The sequence below is a fragment of the Mytilus galloprovincialis genome, chromosome 8, assembly GCF_965363235.1.
Source record: "Mytilus galloprovincialis chromosome 8, xbMytGall1.hap1.1, whole genome shotgun sequence".
Taxonomy (NCBI): domain Eukaryota; kingdom Metazoa; phylum Mollusca; class Bivalvia; order Mytilida; family Mytilidae; genus Mytilus; species Mytilus galloprovincialis.
This window is the reverse complement of record NC_134845.1, coordinates 34,533,941-34,547,793: the sequence shown is the minus strand read 5'-3', so window position 1 is coordinate 34,547,793 and position 13,853 is coordinate 34,533,941. Positions and strand designations below refer to the sequence as shown.

The 13,853-nt window shown below is 33.0% G+C and overlaps 1 protein-coding gene across 1 annotated transcript in view; it reads right to left on the bottom strand.

Moving 5' to 3' along the window:
• Positions 1-1,343, bottom strand: part of LOC143085634 (uncharacterized) — a 29,311-nt gene extending 27,968 nt beyond the window's left edge. The window contains exon 1 of the mRNA XM_076262109.1: positions 1,324-1,343. The gene's annotated coding sequence lies outside the window, so the exon portion shown is untranslated. The remainder of the gene's footprint in view (positions 1-1,323) is intronic.
• Positions 1,344-13,853: the final 12,510 nt, after the last annotated feature.

Sequence of the window (13,853 nt, the reverse complement as noted above, 5' to 3'; positions counted from 1 at the left end):
TAAACCACAGAAATTGACTAATATAATGATTCAGGTCTATGCTAAGTAGCAACATACTTATTGCCCCACTTTCTATAAAACACAAACTTGCATCTGTTTAAGAAGAGGATAAGGTCATTAGACATTACACATTTATGAATGATATTTAAGTTTTAAGCAGAAGATACAAAAATGATTTTCAAACTTATAAGTCGAAGACAAATGGGGACTGCCATTTCAGACAACGGAAAACGACCAAATGAAAAACAACAAACACAACTTAGAAAAATGGATATGAGCAAAACGAACTCAACTTAAAGTCAGATCATTAATAAACATGAATGTGTTCATAGTACACGGATGCCCCACTCGAACTATCATTTTCTGTGTTTAGTGGACCATGAAATTGGGATAACAACTCTAATTTGGCATTTTAATTAGAAAGATCATATCACAGGGAACATGTATACTAAGTTTAAAGTTGATTGGACTTCAACTTCATTAAAAACTACCTTGACCAAAATCTCTAACCTGAAATCTTTTTCTACGTTCAGTGTACCGTGAAATTGGGGTCGAAACACTAATTTGGCAATAAAAGAAAAAAGATCATATCATAGGGCACATGTGTACTGCATTTCAAGTTGATTGGACTTCAACTTCATAAAAAACTACCTTGACCAAAAACTTTAACCTGAAGTGGTTCGAAAGGACGGACGAACGTAGGTGGGGCATAAAAATCATAAATCAAACATTTACTCGCTTTACAGACTTCAAATGACCTGTATATAAGCGATAATAGGTCACCGAACGGCCCACAAAAATGAAAAGATCACATACTGTATTGTCTGATAAAAAAACGAAACCCAGATAAAAAAAAAAAAAAAAAAAAAAAATGAGAATCAATTGAAATTATTAAAAACAACGGTAAGATCAATTACATAACAATTGAATAATAACTAATATAACATACATAAACCAACGACAACCATTAAGGTTACAGGCTCCTGACTTGGTACAGACATAACAAGAATGAAGCGGGGTTCAACAAATGTGTATGACCTCAATCCTCCCTCACTTTATCAGTGGCGTTACAGCTCAACATGAAAAACAAACATATTTTACGAAAAAAAAAAGACAAAATCAGAACAAATATTCAACACATGAATTTTATAATAGCCACTAACATTTCCATGATTTCATTCGGTAACCGCTTCACGAACATACTAAAGCGTATAAAAACTTAAGGACTCAACGACACATCTTTCCTAATTTAAAAAAAAATTAAAACTACTATAAATAATCGGGTTGAGGCGTTCTTAGTGCAACATCTCATATTTCTCTTACCTGTATTAACAATACTGTTGATTTCCAATAGTTATAAGAAAAACACTGAAGACTAGTATCTCAATTGTTTGTAAAACAATTGAAAGGTCTTTCCTGTAAAATTGATGTTTTCGTAATGTACTTTGTACGACCTTTCGTTCTATATACGACAAGCATACCTTCTGAGACTTTTCGCTTTTAACACTTAATGACCTCATCCGGCTACATTTTTTAGATCGGAAGTATGATATATGTAACATAGAGTAGATGAGCTTTCATTTGATATGCGACAACGCCTTGTTCTAGAAAGTTTGAATGTTGCACTTAATAACCCTATCCAACTAATTTTTGGAGGTCGGGAATTTGATATTTCAAATGTACACATCATGACCTTTCATTTGATATACAACAACCCTATCTTAAAAGAAAATTTATTTTTTGCACTCAATAACCCCATCCAACCCATTTTTGTGAGACGTCAATTTGAAATTTGAAATGTACGCTTTATGTTCTTTCATTTGATATGCGACAACCTTACCATCTGAAAAATTTGAATGTTTGCACTTAATGACCCCACCAGTCCCCCTGGGATGAAAAGGGGGTTTTAAATTTTCATTTTTTAAGCAGAGTTTATTGAGACCTTCAATTTGATATATCAGTTGACCCCATTTGACAAAGTGTCAAAAATGATGCAATATCAACGATATAAATAGAAGTTATGAAACTTACAAAGTCAATGCAAAACATGAAAATTTCAAAATGATTTTTTGGTGTTTTTTTCCATGGAATGTTTTTGGTATTTGGTCAAACATATAACTATGTGAACCTCTTCAATTTCTTAAACATTTTAAGTGGTAAGCTGTTGTTGATTCAGAAATACATGCCACCGCTTGCAAAATTTCAAACTGCATTATCTCTAAAACGACAATATATATCTCAAATCTGTTAAATGGTAAATGATCTACAGTTAAAGGACAACTTTATAGAAAAAGAATTGGGACAATTTCAAAGTTCACCAAGGTCACAATTAATCATCAAATATATGATGCAATACCAAACTTAAGAACCGGAAGTCGTAGAGACATGGGACTATCACCATTCAACTCAGGACCACTTGACCTTTCAAATATCCCAAGGTCAAGGTCATAGTATAATGTGAAGGTCAAGGTGAAATTTCATCATGACCTGACATTGACCTCAAATTGAAGGTCTTGAATTACTGATCATCTTTGCAGTTTATAGTGGGTTGATATCTGTTACCTATAAAAAGATATACACACAATACTATACTTTTAAGAATCATCCCGTTGTAACTTTTGAACAGACGGTCGGACAATTTTGGACTTCTTATAAAAAATGTAGAGCTCGTTGAGAGGAACATTTTATTTGCTGTATGTATGCAGCAAAGTCTTATCGTTTTCCTAATATGCAAGCTTGAAATTGCAGCGTAATTCTATATTGCACTCGGTGACCTTTGACCTTGTTTGCATATTAAAGGTCACATTAATTAAAGATTATTGGTGAAGGTCCTAAGTCTCTACGACTTCCGGTTCTGGAAATACAATTTTTCTAAAACTGTACACAATTTTTCAAGAGGAATAACTCCTTATAAGGGTTAATAATAAAATGATTGTATATGTTCATTAACATTGCCATCCTGTCCTGTACATGTTGCCGTTTTCAAATCGATTCTATCTCTTATACTTTTTGAGAAAAATGCAAAGGAAAGAAATTGTTTCAAGGGGATATAACTCCCACAGGGGACAATGAAATCCTACTCAACCTCATATGGTAATACATCATGATGAGATCTACCTATTGTCCAAATAATGTCATGATATCTTTAAAAAAAATGAGGGGGTGCTGTGTTGAAAAAAAACAATAAAAGGGAGATAACTTCTAAAGAGGATGATGAAATCCTTAACAAGGTCATTTGGTAATACTGCATGATAAGGTCTATCAATGGTCCATATTTGGTCTTGGTAACTTTAACAGAAAGAAGGGGCGGGCATGTCAAAAAAATGTTGGAAGAAAAAAAAGAAAAAAAAGAAAAACTAGTATCTCAATTGTTTGTAAAACAATTGAAAGGTCTTTCCTGTAAAAGTGATGTTTTCGTAATGTACTTTGTACGACCTTTCGTTTGATATACGACAAGCATACCTTCTGAAACTTTTCGCTTTTTACTCTTAATGACCTCATTCGCCTACATTTTTGAGATCGGAAGTATGATATATGTAACACAGGGAAGATGAGTTTTCATTTGAAATGCGACAACGCCATGTTCTAAAAAGTTTGATTATTGCACTTAATAACCCCATCCAACCAATTTTTGGAGGTTGGGAATTCGATATTTCAAATGTTCACATCATGACCTTTCATTTGATATACAACAAACCTATCGTAAAGAAAATTTATTTTTTGCACTCAATGACCCCATCTAACCAATTTTCGAGAGACGTCAATTTGAAATTTGAAATGTACGCTTTATGTTCTTTCATTTGATATGCGACAACCTTACCATCTAAGAAGTTTGAATTTTTGCACTAAATGACCCCAACCGTCCACCTGGGATGAAAAAGAGGTTTAAAATTTTCGTTTTTAAGTAGAGTTTATTGAGACCTTCAATTTGATATATCAGATGACCCCATTTGACAAAGTGCAAAAAATGATGCAATATCAATTATATAAATAGAAGTTATGAAACTTACAAAGTCAATGCAAAACATAAAATTTCGAAATGATTTTTTTGGTGTTTTTTTCAATGGAATGTTTTTAGTATTTGGTCAAAGATATAACTATGTTAACTTCTTCAATTTCTAAAACATTTTAAGGGGTAAGCTGTTGTTGATTCAGAAATACATGCTACCGCTCGCAAAACTTCAAATTGCATTATCTCTAAAACGACAATAGATATCTCAAATCTGTTAAATGATAAATGATCTACAGTTGAAGGACAACATTATAGGAAAAGAATTGGGACATTTTCAAAGTTCACCAAGGTCACAATTAATCATCAAATATATGATGCAATACCAAACTTGAGAACCAGAAATCGTAGAGACATGGGATTACCACCATTCAACTCAGGACCACTTAGCCTTTCAAATATCACAAGGTCAAGGTCATAGTATAATGTGAAGGTCAAGGTGAAATTTCATCATGACCTGACATTGACCTCAAATTGAAGGTCTTGAATTACTGATCATCTTTGCAGTTTATAGTAGATTGATATCTGTTACCTTTAAAAAGATATACACAAAATACTATACTTTTAAGAATCATCCCGTTGTAACTTTTGAACAGACAGTCGGACATTTTTGGGCTTATTATATAAAATGTAGAGCTCGTCGAGAGGAACATTTTATACGCCGTATGTATGCAGCAAAGTCTTATCGTTTTCCTAATATGTAAGCTTGAAATTGCAGCGTAATTTTTTTTTGCACTCAGTGACCTTTGACCTTGACTGTATATTAAAGGTCACATGAATTAAAGATTATTGGTGAAGGTCCCAAGTCTCTACGACTTCTGGTTCTGGAAATACAATTTTTCTAAAATTATGTTCAATTTTTCAAGGGGAATAACTCCTTATAATGGTTAACAACAAAAGATTGTACATGTTCATTAACATTGCCATTTGTTCCTGTACATGTTGCCGTTTTCAAATCGATTCTATCTCTTATACTTTTTGAGAAAAATGCAAAGGAAAGAAATTGTTTCAAGGGGATATAACTCTCATAGGGGACGATGAAATCCTATACAGCCTCACATGGTAATACATCATGATGAGATCTACCTATTGTCCAAATAAAGTCATGATATCTTTTAACACATTTTGGGGGGACCATGTTGAAAAAAATCAATAAAAGAGAGATAACTCCTAAAGGGGATGATGAAATCCTTAACAGGGTCATTTGATAATACATCTTGGTAAGGTCTAGCGATGGTCCATATTTGGTCTAAATAACTTCAACAGAAACAAGAGGCGGGCATGTCAAAAAAATGTTGGAAGAAAAAAAAGAAAAACTAGTATCTCAATTGTTTGTAAAACAATTGAAAGGTCTTTCCTGTAAAAGTGATGTTTTCGTAATGTACATGAACCTTGTACGACCTTTCGTTTGATATACGACAAGCATACCTTCTGAAACTTTCCACTTTTAACACTTAATGACCTCATCCGCCTACATTTATGAGATCGGAATTATGATATAAATAACATAGAGTAGATGAGCTTTCATTTGATATGCAACAACTCTATGTTCTAGAAAGTTTGATTTTTGCACTTAATAAACCTATCCAACTAATTTTTGAAGGTCGGGATTTGATATTTCCAATGTACACATCATGACCTTTCATTTAATATACAACAACCCTATCTTAAAAGAAAATTTATTTTTTTGCACTCAATGACCCCATCCAACCCATTTTTGGGAGACGTCAATTTTAAATTTGAAATGTACGCTTTATATGTTTCATTTGATATGCGACAACCTTACCATCTGAGAAATTTGAATGTTTGCACTAAATGACCCCACCCGTCCTAGTGGGATTAAAAGGGGGTTTAAAATTTTCATTTTTGAGTAGAGTTTATTGAGACCTTCAATTTGATATATCAAATGACCCCATTTGACAAAGTTCCAAAAATGATGCAATATCAACTATATAAATAGAACTTATGAAACTCACAAAGTCAATGCAAAACCGGAAATTTTCAAATTGATTTTTTGGTGTTTTTTTCCATGGAATGTTTTTGGTATTTGGTCAAACATATACCTATGTTAACCTCTTCAATTTCTAAAACATTTTAAGTGGTAAGCTGTTGTCGATTTCGAAATACATGCTCCCGCTCGCAAAATTTCAAACTGCATTATCTTGCAAACGACAATAGATATCTCAAATCTGTTAAATGGTAAATGATCTACAGTTAAAGGACAACGTTATAGAAAAAGAATTGGGACAATTTCAAAGTTCACCAAGGTCACAATTAATCATCAAATATATGATGCAATACCAAACTTGAGAACCGGAAGTCGTAGAGACATGGGACTATCACCATTCAACTCAGGACCACTTGACCTTTCAAATATCAGAAGGTCAAGGTCATAGTATACTGTGAAGGTCAAGGTGAAATTTCATCATGACCTGACATTGACCTCAAATTGAAGGTCTTGAATTACTGATCATCTTTGCAGTTTATAGTAGGTTGATATCTGTTACCTTTAAGAAGATATACACAAAATACTATACTTTTAAGAATCATCCCGTTGTAACTTTTGAACAGACAGTCGGACATTTTTGGACTTATCATATAAAATGTAGAGCTCGTCGAGAGGAACATTTTATACGCTGTATGTATGCAGCAAAGTCTTATCGTTTTCCTAATATGCAAGCTTGAAATTGCAGCGTAATTTTTTTTTGCACTCAGTGACCTTTGACCTTGACGGCATATTAAAGGTCACATGAACTAAAGATTATTGGTGAAGGTCCCAAGTCTCTACGACTTCTGGTTCTCGAAATACAATTTTTCTAAAATTATGTACAATTTTTCAAGGGATATAATTCCTTATAAGGGTTAATAACAAAATGATTGTACATGTTCATTAACATTGCCATCTTTTCCTGTACATGTTGCCGTTTTCAAATCGATTCTATCTCTTATACTTTTTGAGAAAAACGCAAAGGAAAGAAATTGTTTCAAGGGGATATAACTCTCATAGGGGACGATGAAATCCTATTCAACCTCACATGGTTATACATCATGATGAGATCTACATTATGTCCAATCAAGGTCTTGATATCTTTAAAACCAACGAGGGGGGGCAATGTTGAAAAAAATCAATAAAAGGGAGATAACTCCTAAAGGGGATGATGAAATCCTTAACAAGGTCATTTGGTAATACATCTTGGTGAGGTCTAGCTACGGTCCATATTTGGTCTTTATAACTTCAACAGAAACAAGAGGCGGGCATGTCAAAAAAATGTTGGAAGAAAAAAAAGAAAAAGAAAAAACGGAAGAAAAACAATAAGGTCTTTCCTTTGTAGAGGAAAGACCTTAACTAGTATCTCAATTGTTTGTAAAACAATTGAAAGGTCTTTCCTGTAAAAGTGATGTTTTCGTATTGTACTTTGTACGACCTTTCGTTTGATATACGACAAGCACACCTTCTGAAACTTTTCGCTTTTTACACTTAATGACCTCATCCGTCTACATTTTTGAGATCGGAATTATGATATATGGAACAGAGAAGATGAGCTTTCGTTTGATATGCGACAACACCATGTTCTTGAAAGTTTGATTTTTGCACTTAATAACCCTATCCAACAAATTTTTGGAGGTCGGGAATTTGATATTTCAAATGTACACATCATGACCTTTCATTTGATATACAACAACCTTACCTTAAAAGAACATTGATTTTTTGCACTCAATGGCCCCATCCAACCCATTTTTGGGAGACGTCAATTTGAAATTTGAAATGTACGCTTTATGTTCTTTCGTTTGATATGCGACAACCTTACCATCTGAGAAATTTGAATGTTTGCACTAAATGACCCCACCCGTCCCCCTGGGATAAAAAGGGGGTTTAAAATTTTCATTTTTAAGTAGAGTTTATTAAGACCTTCAATTTGATATATCAGATGACCCCATTTGACAAAGTGCAAATAATGATGCAATATCAATTATATAAATAGAAGTTATGAAACTTACAAAGTCAATGCAAAACTTGAAAATTTCAAATTGATTTTTTGGTGTTTTTTTCCATGGAATGATTTTGGTATTTGGTCAAACATATAACTATGTCAACCTCTTCAATTTCTAAAACATTTTAAGTGGTAAGCTCTTGATGATTCAGAAATACATGCCTCCGCTCGCAAAACTTCAAACTGCATTATCTCTACAACGACAATAGATATCTCAAATCTGTTAAATGATAAATGATCTACAGTTGAAGGACAACATTATAGAAAAAGAATTGGGACAATTTCAAAGTTCACCAAGGTCACAATTAATCATCAAATATATGATGCAATACAAAACTTGAGAACCGGAAGTCGTAGAGACATGGGACTATCACCATTCAACTCAGGACCACTTGACCTTTCAAATATTACAAGGTCAAGGTCATAGTAAAATATGAAGGTCAAGGTTAAATTTCATCATGATCTGACATTGACCTCAAATTGAAGGTCTTGAACTACTGATCATCTTTGCAGTTCATAGTAGGTTGATATCTGTTACCTTTAAAAAGATATACACACAATACTATACTTTTAAGAATCATCCCGTCGTAACTTTTGAACAGACAGTCAGACTCTTTTGAGGTCGGGTATAAAATGTAGAGCTCGTCGAGAGGAACATTTTATACGCTGTAAGTATGCAGCAAACTCTTATCGTTTTCTTAATATGAAAGCTTGAAATTGCAGCGAATTTTTTTTTTGCACTCAGTGACCTTTGACCTTGGGTGCAAATTAAAGGTCACATGAACTTAAGATTATTGGTGTAGGTCCCAAGTCTTTACGACTTCCGGTTCTCGAGATACAATTTAAAAAAAAATGTTTATATTTTTTCAAGGGAAATAACTCCTTATAAGGGTTAACAACAAAATGATTGTAAATGTTAATTAACATTGCCATCAGGGCATGTACATGTTGCCGTTTTCAAATCGATTCTATCTTGAATACTTTTTGAGAAAAATGTAAAAGAAAGAAATTGCTTCAAGGGTACATAACTCTCATAGTGAATGATGAAATCCTTAGCAGCCTCATATGGTAACACATCATGATGAGATTTAACTTTTGTCCAAATAAGGTCATGATATCTTCAAAAACAACGAGGGGGGGGCCATGTCGAAAAAACCCAATAAAAGGGAGATAACTTCTAAAGGGGATGATGAAATCCTACGCAGCCTCATCCGGTAATACTTCATGATGAGCTCTACCGATGGTCCATATTTGGTCTTGATAACTTCAATAGAAACAAGGGGAGGCCATGTTAAACAAATGCTGGATGAAAAAAAAAAAAAAAAAAACAGGAGAAAAACAATAAGGTCTTTCCTCGCGGAGAGGAAAGACCTTAACTAGTATCTCAATTGTTTGTAAAACAATTGAAAGGTCTTTCCTGAAAAATTGATGTTTTCGTAATGTTCTTTGTACGACCTTTCGTTTGATATACGACAAGCATACCTTTTGAAACTTTTCGCTTTTTACACTTAATGACCTCATCCGCCTACATTTTTGAGATCGGAAGTATGATATATGTAACACAGGGTAGATGAGCTTTCATTTGATATGCGACAGCGCCATGTTCTAAAAAGTTTGATTTTTGCACTTAATAACCCCATCCAACTAATTTTTGGAGGTTGGGAATTTGATATTTCAAATGTACACATCATGACCTTTCATTTGATATACAACAACCCTATCGTAAAAGAAAATTTATTTTTTGCACTCAATGACCCCATTCAACCAATTTTTTGGGGACGTCAATTTAAAATTTGAAATGTACGATTTATGTTCTTTCATTTGATATGCGACAACCTTACCATCTGAGAAATTTGAATGTGTGCACTAAATGACCCCACCCGTCCCCCTGGGATGAATAGGGGGTTTAAAATTTTCATTTTTAAGTAGAGTTTATTGAGACCTTCAATTTGATATATCAGATGACCCCATTTGACAAAGTGCAAATAATGATGCAATATCAACTATATAAATAGAAGTTATGAAACTTAAAAAGTCAATGCAAAACTTGCAAATTTCAAATTGAATTTTTGGTGTTTTTTTCAATGGAATGGTTTTGGTATTTGGTCAAACATATAACTATGTTAACCTCTTCAATTTCTTAAACATTTTAAGTGGTAAACTGTTGTTGATTCAGAAATACAGGCCGCCGCTCGCAAAATTTCAAACTGCATTATCTCTAAAACGACAATAGATATCTCAAATCTGTTAAATGGTAAATGATCTAAAGTTAAAGCACAACATTATGGAAAAAGAATTGGGACAATTTCAAAGTTCACCAAGGTCACAATTAATCATCAAATATATGATGCAATACCAAACTTGAGAACCGAAAGTCGTAGAGACATGGGACTATCACCATTCAACTCAGTACCACTTGACCTTTCAAATATCTCAAGGTCAAGGTCATAGTATTATGTGAAGGTCAAGGTGAAATTTCATCATAACCTGACATTGACCTCAAATTGAAGGTCTTGAATTACTGATCATCTTTGTCGTTTATAGTAGGTTGATATCTGTTACCTTTAAAAAGATATACACACAATACTATACTTTTAAGAATCATCCCGTCGTAACTTTTAAACAGACGGTCAGACATATTTGGGCTTATTGCATATAATGTAGATCTCGTCGAGAGGAACAATTTACACGCTGTATGTATGCAGCAAAGTCTTATCGTTTTCCTAATATGTAAGCTTGAAATTGCAGCGTAATTTTATTTTGCACTCGGTGACCTTTGACCTTGGGTGCATATTGAAGGTCACATGAATTAAAGATTATTGGTCAAGGTTCAAGGTCTCTATGACTTCCGGTTCTGAAAATAGAATTTTTCAAAAATTATTTATAATTTTTAAAGGGAAATAACTCCTTATAAGGATAAGTAACAAATTAATTGTTTATGTTTATAAACAATGCCATCTGTTCTTGTACATGCTGTCATTTTCAATTACATTCTATCTCAAATACTTTTTGAGAAAAATGCAAATATTAAAAATTGCTATAAGGGGATATAACTCTCAAAGGGGATGATGAAATCCTATGCAGCCTCATGTGGTAATACATCATGATGATATCTACCTATTGTCCATATAAGGTCATGATATCTTTTAAAACATTAAAGGGGGGCCATGTTGAAAAAAATCAATAAAAGGGAGATAACTTCTAAAGGGGATGATGAAATCCTATAAAAGTTCATCTGGTAAAAGTTCATGATGAGGTCTATCGATGGTCCATATTTGGTCTTGATAACTTCAACAGAAAGGGGAGAAGGCCCTGTCAAAAAAATGTTGGAAGAAAAAAAAGAAAAAGAAAAAAAAGAAAAAGAAAAAACATTAGAAAAACAATAAGGTCTTTCCCATGTAGGGGAAAGACCTTAAAAAACATTAGAAAAACAATAAGGTCTTTCCTCGCGGAGAGGAAAGACCTTAAATATGCGACAACGCCATGTTCTAGACAGATTGATTTTTGCACTTAATAACCCCATCCAACTAATTTTTGGAGGTCAGGAATTTGATATTCGAAATGTACATATCAAAACCTTTCATTTAATATACAACAACCCTATCTTAAAAGAAAATTTATTTTTTGCACTCAATGACCCCATCCAACCCATTTTTGGGAGATGTCAATTTGAAATTTGAAATGTACGCTTTATGTTCTTTCATTTGATATGCGACAACCTTACCATCTGAGAAATTTGAATGTTTGCACTAAATGACCCCACCCGTCCTCCTGGGATGAAAAAGGGGTTTAAAATTTTCATTTTTAAGTAGAGTTTATTAAGACCTTCAATTTGATATATCAGATGACCCCATTTGATAAAGTGCAAAAAATGATGCAATATCAACTATATAAATAGAAGTTATGAAACTTACAAAGTCAATGCAAAACTTGAAAATTTCAAATTGAATTTTTGGCGTTTTTTTCCATGGAATGTTTTTGGTATTTGGTCAAACATATAACTATGTTAACCTCTTCAATTTCTAAAACATTTTAAGGTACACTCTTGTTGATTCAGAAATACATGCCTCCGCTCGCAAAACTTCAAACTGCATTATCTCTACAACGACAATAGATATCTCAAATCTGTTAAATGATAAATGATCTACAGTTGAAGGACAACATTATAGAAAAAGAATTGGGACAATTTCAAAGTTCACCAAGGTCACAATTAATCATCAAATATATGATGCAATACCAAACTTAAGAACCGGAAGTCGTAGAGACATGGGACTAGCACCATTCAACTCAGGACCACTTGACCTATCAAATATCACAAGGTCAAGGTCATAGTATAATGTGAAGGTCAAGGTGAAATTTCATCATGACCTGACATTGACCTCAAATTGAAGGTCTTGAATTACTGATCATCTTTGCAGTTTATATTAGGTTGATATCTGTTACCTTTTAAAAGATATACACTTGTTACTACAGTTTTAAGAATTATGTTGTTGTAACTTTTGAACAGACAGTCGGACATTTTTTAGCTTAATGTATAAAATGTAGAGCTTGTCGAGAGGAATATTTTATACACAGTATGAGTGCAGCAAACTCTTATAGTTTTCTTAATATGCAAGCTTGAAATTGCAGCGTAATTTCTTTTTGCACTCGGTGACCTTTGACCTTGGTGCAAATTAAAGGTCACATGAATTAGAGAATATTTGTGAAGGTCCCAAGTCTCTACGACTTCCAGTTCACGAAATATAATTTTTCCAAAAATGTATAATTTTTCAAGGGAAATAACTTCTTATCAGGGAAAATAACCTACTATTTTTTTATGTTTATTAACATTGCCATCTGTTCTTGTACATTCTGCCATTTTCAATTCTATTCTATCTCTAATACTTTTTAAGAAAAATGCAAATAAAAAAAATTCTTCAAGGGGATATAACTCTCAAAGGGGATGATGAAATCCTACACAGCCTCATCTGGTAATACCTCATAATGAGATCTATCGATGGTTAATATTTGGTCTTGATGACTTCAATAGAAACGGGGGGAGGGCATGTGAAAAAAATGTTGGAAGAAAAAAAAACATTAGAAAAACAATAAGGTCTTTCCCATGTAGGGGAAAGACCTTAAATATGAATGTGTATATGGCTCCTGTTAACTTTATAGGATTCTACACTTGTAATCCAGGAAGCCTATAATAAATAAACTACTCGGTGATTCCCGGCCAGTCCTCTTAAAAGTATGTCAACGTGCACATCTATTTACATATGTTATATATTTCTAGCAAAAACTTTAAAATTCGTTGTAAAACATCCCGCTTCCAAATTACATAACTATTTATTTATAACATGTATAACAAGTGTCCTATTTTTACTTCTTCAATTTTCCGGATATAGTTTTTTTCTTTTCTTTTGTTCGTGACTGTATACTTATTCTCTTTTTAATTAAGTTGGTTACATTTGTCTTTTTCTTTCACTGATACTAACTGTCCCCAAAAATACAACAATGAATATTCTTTTATTAGACAACACCTAACAAAATGAGAACAATATGATTTACATCTGAAAATAAATTGACTTATCTTACTTGTACCAAATTTGAGATGAGTTTTATTGATAAACAAGATATATCTTAATCTTTTAAGTACCCATGGTACCGAACATGACTTATTCACGATTGTGACTGTTTTGTGGATTGTGGTACTTTTCTATCCCTAATTCACATATTTAGTTTTGATGTTATATTTGTTATTCTCATAAATTTTTGTCAAAAGTCTTAACGTTTGAAGTTGTAAATCTTATTTTTTTTCTGTTATATTGTGTGTTATGGTAAAGATAATTAATCACCAAGTTCATTTATTA